This window comes from Procambarus clarkii, chromosome 1 (assembly GCF_040958095.1).
Source record: "Procambarus clarkii isolate CNS0578487 chromosome 1, FALCON_Pclarkii_2.0, whole genome shotgun sequence".
Classification (NCBI taxonomy): Eukaryota; Metazoa; Arthropoda; class Malacostraca; order Decapoda; family Cambaridae; genus Procambarus; species Procambarus clarkii.
Window position 1 is genome coordinate 15,854,543 of NC_091150.1, and position 6,495 is coordinate 15,861,037.

The 6,495-nt window shown below is 38.3% G+C and overlaps 1 long non-coding RNA gene across 1 annotated transcript in view; it reads right to left on the reverse strand.

The window, feature by feature from the left end:
• Positions 1 to 215: 215 nt before the first annotated feature.
• The window catches only part of LOC138358119 (uncharacterized), an 8,654-nt gene continuing 2,374 nt past the window's right edge, over positions 216 to 6,495 (reverse strand). Inside the window, exons 2-3 of the long non-coding RNA XR_011225224.1 lie at positions 5,263 to 5,379; positions 216 to 521 (exon numbers count right to left, since the gene is read on the reverse strand). This is a non-coding gene — a long non-coding RNA (uncharacterized lncRNA). The remainder of the gene's footprint in view (positions 522 to 5,262; positions 5,380 to 6,495) is intronic.

Genomic DNA, 6,495 nt, shown 5'->3' on the forward strand with positions numbered 1-6,495 from the left:
CATACGATTATGATCATGGCAATAAGGTTTCTAAAACAGTAGGCATTCTTCCAAAGCCAGACACTGTACTATGTTCCTCGCCCTAACCTAGTCACTCAGTATTATTCACTCATTTATCTATGTCTTGTCTATTTATGTCTTAAAGGTTACAAGACGTACATTAGTCAATACAATTGGTGCTTAAAATGTTAAGGATCTCTTGTGAAACACGGGTATTAATAAACAAAATTATTATGTAAAATAAATAAAAAAGGCCCAAGGGCCATGAAGTAACAAGAATGCAAGGCCGGCACAAGCTGGCGTAAGTAGAGAAGACGGAAGATTCTTCATATTAAAAGACCCTGCTTCTCCAAGATGGCAGTCACACCCTGCTTGACCTGGACAATCACCATATGGAGAAGGACTGATTACTGTGAAGGGAAGTCCACAAATGCAATGCCAGCTTGAGTCAGTCTTGAAGGGTAAACGATGATGGCACCCTCACAGTAACACAAAAGCCGAGCAAGCCCAGTGAGGAAGACCTGTTGATGGGAAGGAGGAGAATCATTAGTCACAACAAAATCCACATAGAAACAAAAGAGAGAAAAAAAATAAAGTGGATGTCTTCTTTTTGTATAGACATAATAAATATTGCCATTTGGCTATGTATTTATATGATATATAATAGAATACAGCATAAAACAAAATAAGAGGGGTGATAGGAGAAGAAAAGATTAGTGTTCAGTGAGAATCCACAAGGTCTTCTCTGAATACTCTATTTTCTTCAAGGCTGTGGGTCCCTACAATTGCACCAGAGGTGGTACACACCCCTATTATTATTTAAACAGGTGAGTACACACACGGTGTTAGCAAACTTAGCCTCCAAACACACACACACACATGGTATCAGCAAACTTAGCCTCCAAACACACACACACACATGGTATCAGCAAGCTTAGCCTCCAAACACACACACACATGGTATCAGCAAGCTTAGCCTCCAAATACACACATGGTATCAGCAAGCTTAGCCTCTAAACACACACACACACACACAAACGGTATCAGCAAGCTTAGCCTCCAAACACACACACACACACACACATGGTATCAGCAAGCCTAGCCTCCAAACACACACACACACATGGTATCAGCAAGCTTAGCCTCCAAACACACACACACACACATGGTATCAGCAAGCTTAGCCTCCAAACACACACACACACACGGTATCAGCAAACTTAGCCTCCAAACACACACACACACATGGTATCAGCAAGCTTAGCCTCCGAACACACACACACACACATGGTATCAGCAAACTTAGCCTCCAAACACACACACACATGGTATCAGCAAGCTTAGCCTCCAAACACACACACACACATGGTATCAGCAAGCTTAGCCTCCAAATACACACATGGTATCATCAAGCTTAGCCTCTAAACACACACACACACACACACACACACACAAACGGTATCAGCAAGCTTAGCCTCCAAACACACACACACACACACACACACATACATGGTATCAGCAAGCTTACCCTCCAAACACAGACACACACGGTATCAGCAAGCTTAGCCTCCAAACACACACACACACATGGTATCAGCAAGATTAGCCTCCAAACACACACACACACACACACATGGTATCAGCAAGATTAGCCTCCAAACACACACACACACACACACATGGTATCAGCAAGCTTAGCCTCCAAACACACACACACATGGTATCAGCAAGCTTAGCCTCCAAACACACACACACAGAAAATGGGGACATTGAAACAGTTGATAAACTTGATTTCAAGAGAGAGAGGTCACTATGGGGAACTTCAAATTTTTTTTAATAAGTAATTAGGCAGACTTGTTGCTAGACAGGGAAGTAAATTAAATGTATGCCAAATTTTGCAAAATATACAATGAAGGCACACAAACATTCATACCAAAACAGAGATGCAGGGCCAGAAAACAGGATTGGTTCAACAGAAATTGAGAGAGGGCCACAGACCAAAAGACACAAAAATGGAATGAAAGACATTGAAAAACTACAAGCAGATGTCAACAAAGTTTTCGATTGGGCAGCAGAAAATAACATGATGTTTAACAGTGATAAATTTCAGGTATGGCAAAAATGAGGATCTGAAACATAATACAGGGTACAAAACACAATCGAATCTTCCCATAGTAGAAAAACAGGATGTCAAGGATTTGGGAATAATGATGTCCGACGATCTAATGTTTAGGGAGCATAACCTTGCAAATATTGCGTCAGCCAGAAAAATGATCGGATGGATTATGAGAACTTTCAAATCCAGGGATCCCATCACAATGGTTGTACTCTTCAAGTCACTTATGTTGTCCCGTCTCGAGTACTGCTCAGTATTCACTTCCCCCTTCAGAGCAGGAGAGATTGCTGAAATAGAGAGAATACAGCGAACATATACGGCACGCATAGACGAGATAAAACACCTAAATTATTGGGATCGTCTCAAAGCTCTCCAAATGTACTCTCTAGAAAGGAGACGAGAGAGATACCAAATAATATACACATGGAAGATACTGGAGGGCCAGGTCCCAAATCTACACAGTAAAATAACAACGTACTGGAGTGAACGATATGGAAAAAAAATGCAAGATTGAACCAGTGAAGAGCAGAGGTCCCACAGGCACAATCAGAGAGCACTGTATAAACATCAGAGGTCCGCGGTTGTTCAACATCCTCCCAGCGACTATAAGAAATATTGCCGGAACAACCGTGGACATCTTCAGGAGAAAACTGGACTGTTTTCTAAGAGAAGTTCCGGATCAGCCGGGCTGTGGTGGGTATGTGGCCCTGCGGGCCGCTCCAAGCAACAGCCTGGTGGACCAAACTCTCACAAGTCGAGCCTGGCCTCGGGCCGGGCTTGGGGAGTAGAAGAGCAGAACCCCATCAAGCAGGTATCAACATAGAAAGAAGCCAAACCCCCAATCATACCAGCGATACAAAGATGCAAGAAAAAACTATACAGCAGTAAGGGGAGAGGCAGAAAGAAATTTTTTTAAAAGGGATAATGGATAAATGTAAAACAGAACTGGGCCTATTCTACAAATTCATAAACAACAAATTGCAGGTAAAGGATAATATCCAGAGGTTGAAAATAGGAAACAGAACAGATTCACAGAAAATGATAATGCAATGTGTGAAACATTAAACCAAAAGTTCCAAAGTGTGTTTATACAAAATGAAATCTTAAGAGAACCAGACACAATAAGAATTTCTGAGAACATCATAGAGCGTATAGAGGTGTCTAGAGATGAAGAGGAAAATATGCTAAAGTAGCTAAGTAAGAACAAAGCAGGTGGTCCAGATGGAGTTTAACCATGGGTTCTGAGAGAATGTGCATCTGAGCTCAGCCTTTCACTTCACCTGATCTTTCAGGCATCCCTGTGTACAGGAGTCATAGCAAACATGTGGAAAAAGGCTAACATAGTTCCAATCTACAAAAGTGGCAACAGGGAAGACCCCACCCCTCTCAGTTATAGACCTGAATCATTGACAAGTGTAACAGTGAAAAGATTGAAAAAAAAATAATAAAAACTAAATGGGTAGAACACCTGGAGAGAAATTATATAATATCACACAGACAGTATTGTTTTCGATCTGGAAGATCCTGTGTATCGAATTTACTCAGTTTCTATGATTGAACCACAGAGATTTTAAAGGAAAAAGGTAGTTGGGTCGACTGCATCTATCTAGACATAAAAAAGGCTTTCGACAGAGTTCCACATAAGAGGTTGTTCTGGAAACTAGAAAATTTTGGATGGGTGACAGGTAAGCTTCTAACATGGATGAAAAATTTTCTGACTGATATAAAAATGAGGGCAGTAATCAGAGGCAATCGGACTGGAGAAGTGTCACAAGTGGAGTACCACAGTACATGCACCAGAAATGTTCATTGTCTACATAAATGATCTACCAGTTGGAATACAGAATTATATAAACATGTTTGCTGATGATGCTAAGATAATGGGATGGATAAGAAATTTAGATGATTGTCATGCCCTTCAAGAAAACCTGGACAAAATAAATATATGGAGCACCACTTGGCAAATGAAATTTAATGTGAATAAATGCCATGTTATGGAATGTGGAATAGAACATAGATCCCACACAACCTACAAATTATGTGAGAAATCTTTATATAATTCTGATAAAAGAAAGAGGTCTAGGGTTGATTCTAGATAGAAAACTATCACTTGAGGCTCACATAAAGAACGTTGTGTGAGGAGCCTATGCCACGCTTTCTAACTTCAGAATTTCGTTTAAATACATGGATGGCGAAATACTAAAGAAATTGTTCACGAGTTTTGTTCGGCCAAGGCTAGAATATGCAGCGGTTGTGTGGTGCCCATATCTTAAGAAGCACATCAACAAACTGGAAAAGGTGCAAAGACATGCTACTAAGTGGCTCCCAGAACTAAAGGGCAAGAGCTATGTGGAGAGGTCAGAGGCATTATATATGCCAAAACTAGAAGACAACTAAAAGAGGTGATAAAATCACTATGTACAAAATAGTAACAGGAATTGATAAAATCGATAGGGAAGATTTCCCGAGACCTGGAACTTCAAGAACAAAAGGTCATAGATTTAAACTAACTAAACAAAGATGTCAAAGAAATATAAAAAAATTTCCTTTCGCATACAGAGTGGTACACGGTTGGAACAAGTTAAGTGAGAAGGTGGTGGCGGCCAAGACCGTCAGTAGTTTCAAAGCATTATGTGACAAAGAGTGCTGGGTAGACGGGACACCACGAGCGTAGCTCTAATCCTGTAACTACACTTAGGTAACTACATTTGGTGTCAGCAAGCTTACCGTCGAAACACACACAAACAGCCTGCCTATTATTCAAGGCCTTCTCTGAGTACTCTCTATTTTCTTCTCTGAGGCTATGGGTCCCTAATCTTGCACCAGAGGTGGTACAACTTTTAAGTTTTTAACTACTGCACTGAGCACCTGATTTTGGCAAAGACTTCTTAGTGCAATTGTCAAGGACATAGTTCTGATATTTTTTTGTTTATAAATATTCAGGTATAGTTAATGTCAAAATGTTTCAAAACTCAACAAATTATATTTCAAAACAAAAAAAGTAATGAAAACATTACAAAACATTAAAATATAGCCTAATTAATTTTTTAATAAAATAGTACAACTCTCAGAATGTCTAAAGGTGCTTTGAGCAATAAAGTAGTTAATTTTATATATATAATATTATATATATAATATATATTTACCTGTGACTACTGCTTAGCAAAAATTTGTTCTCTGTGAAAATTGGTCTCGTCATTGCTAGGAGATATTTTAAGACCATGATTTGCTGTGGATGGCACTGTAGTCTTCAAGTCATCAATCTAAAAATAGAGGTAATCTTTTAAAATGTAAATTTTGTATAAAAAAAAATGCAAAAATAAATTGCAAGAATAATATGAAGTTATTATACAATTTTTTTTTAATTATTTAAATATTTGTGAGACATTATTAAGAAATGTATGAAGTACAGATTCTCTAAGACCTGATATGTATCTGCTTATGTTCTACCACATTACATTCAGGGCTGAAGAGAAAACACAGCCAGTAAGGTAATGATCACTTAGGATGGACTGGGATGCTACATGTAGGTGGGGGCTAAGCTGCGTGAGGCTAGGATACCCAGCCTGCCTTGTCTAGGCTGGGCTGGGCTAGGCAACACTAGGAAGGAGTCAACAAATCTCTGAAGTGCCTTACTTTTCCTGATATCCTTAAAAAAGCAAGAATGATGCCATTTTATAAAGGAGGCGAGACAGCAGACATAAATAATTAAAGAAAAATAACAAATCTACTTATACTTTCAAAATATTTGATTTTTTTTTTACAAACATCTCTTCCTACTTTGTAAAATTCAACATGAATACAAACACACACACACATCCCTAGGAAGCAGCCCATAGCAGCTGTCTAACTCCCAGGTACTTATTTACTGTTAGGTGAACCAGATATAGAGAATAACCACAAAATGCTATCTTTATAAGAACTATCTTGTAAAGCCTCTAGTACACGCAGCATTTCAGGCAGGATATATAAAATATTATATATATATATATATATATATATATATATATATATATATATATATATATATATATATATATATATATATATATATATATATATGTCGTACCTAATAGCCAGAACGCACTTCTCAGCCTACTATTCAAGGCCCGATTTGCCTAATAAGCCAAGTTTTCATGAATTAATGTTTTTTCGTCTACCTAACCTACCTAACCTAACCTAACCTAGCTTTTTTTGGCTACCTAACCTAACCTTACCTATAAATATAGGTTAGGTTATGTTAGGTAGGGTTGGTTAGGTTCGGTCATATATCTACGTTAATTTTAACTCCAATAACATAAAATTGACCTCATACATAGAGAAAAGGGTTGCTTTATCATTTCATAAGAAAAAAAATATAGTAAATATATTAATTCAGG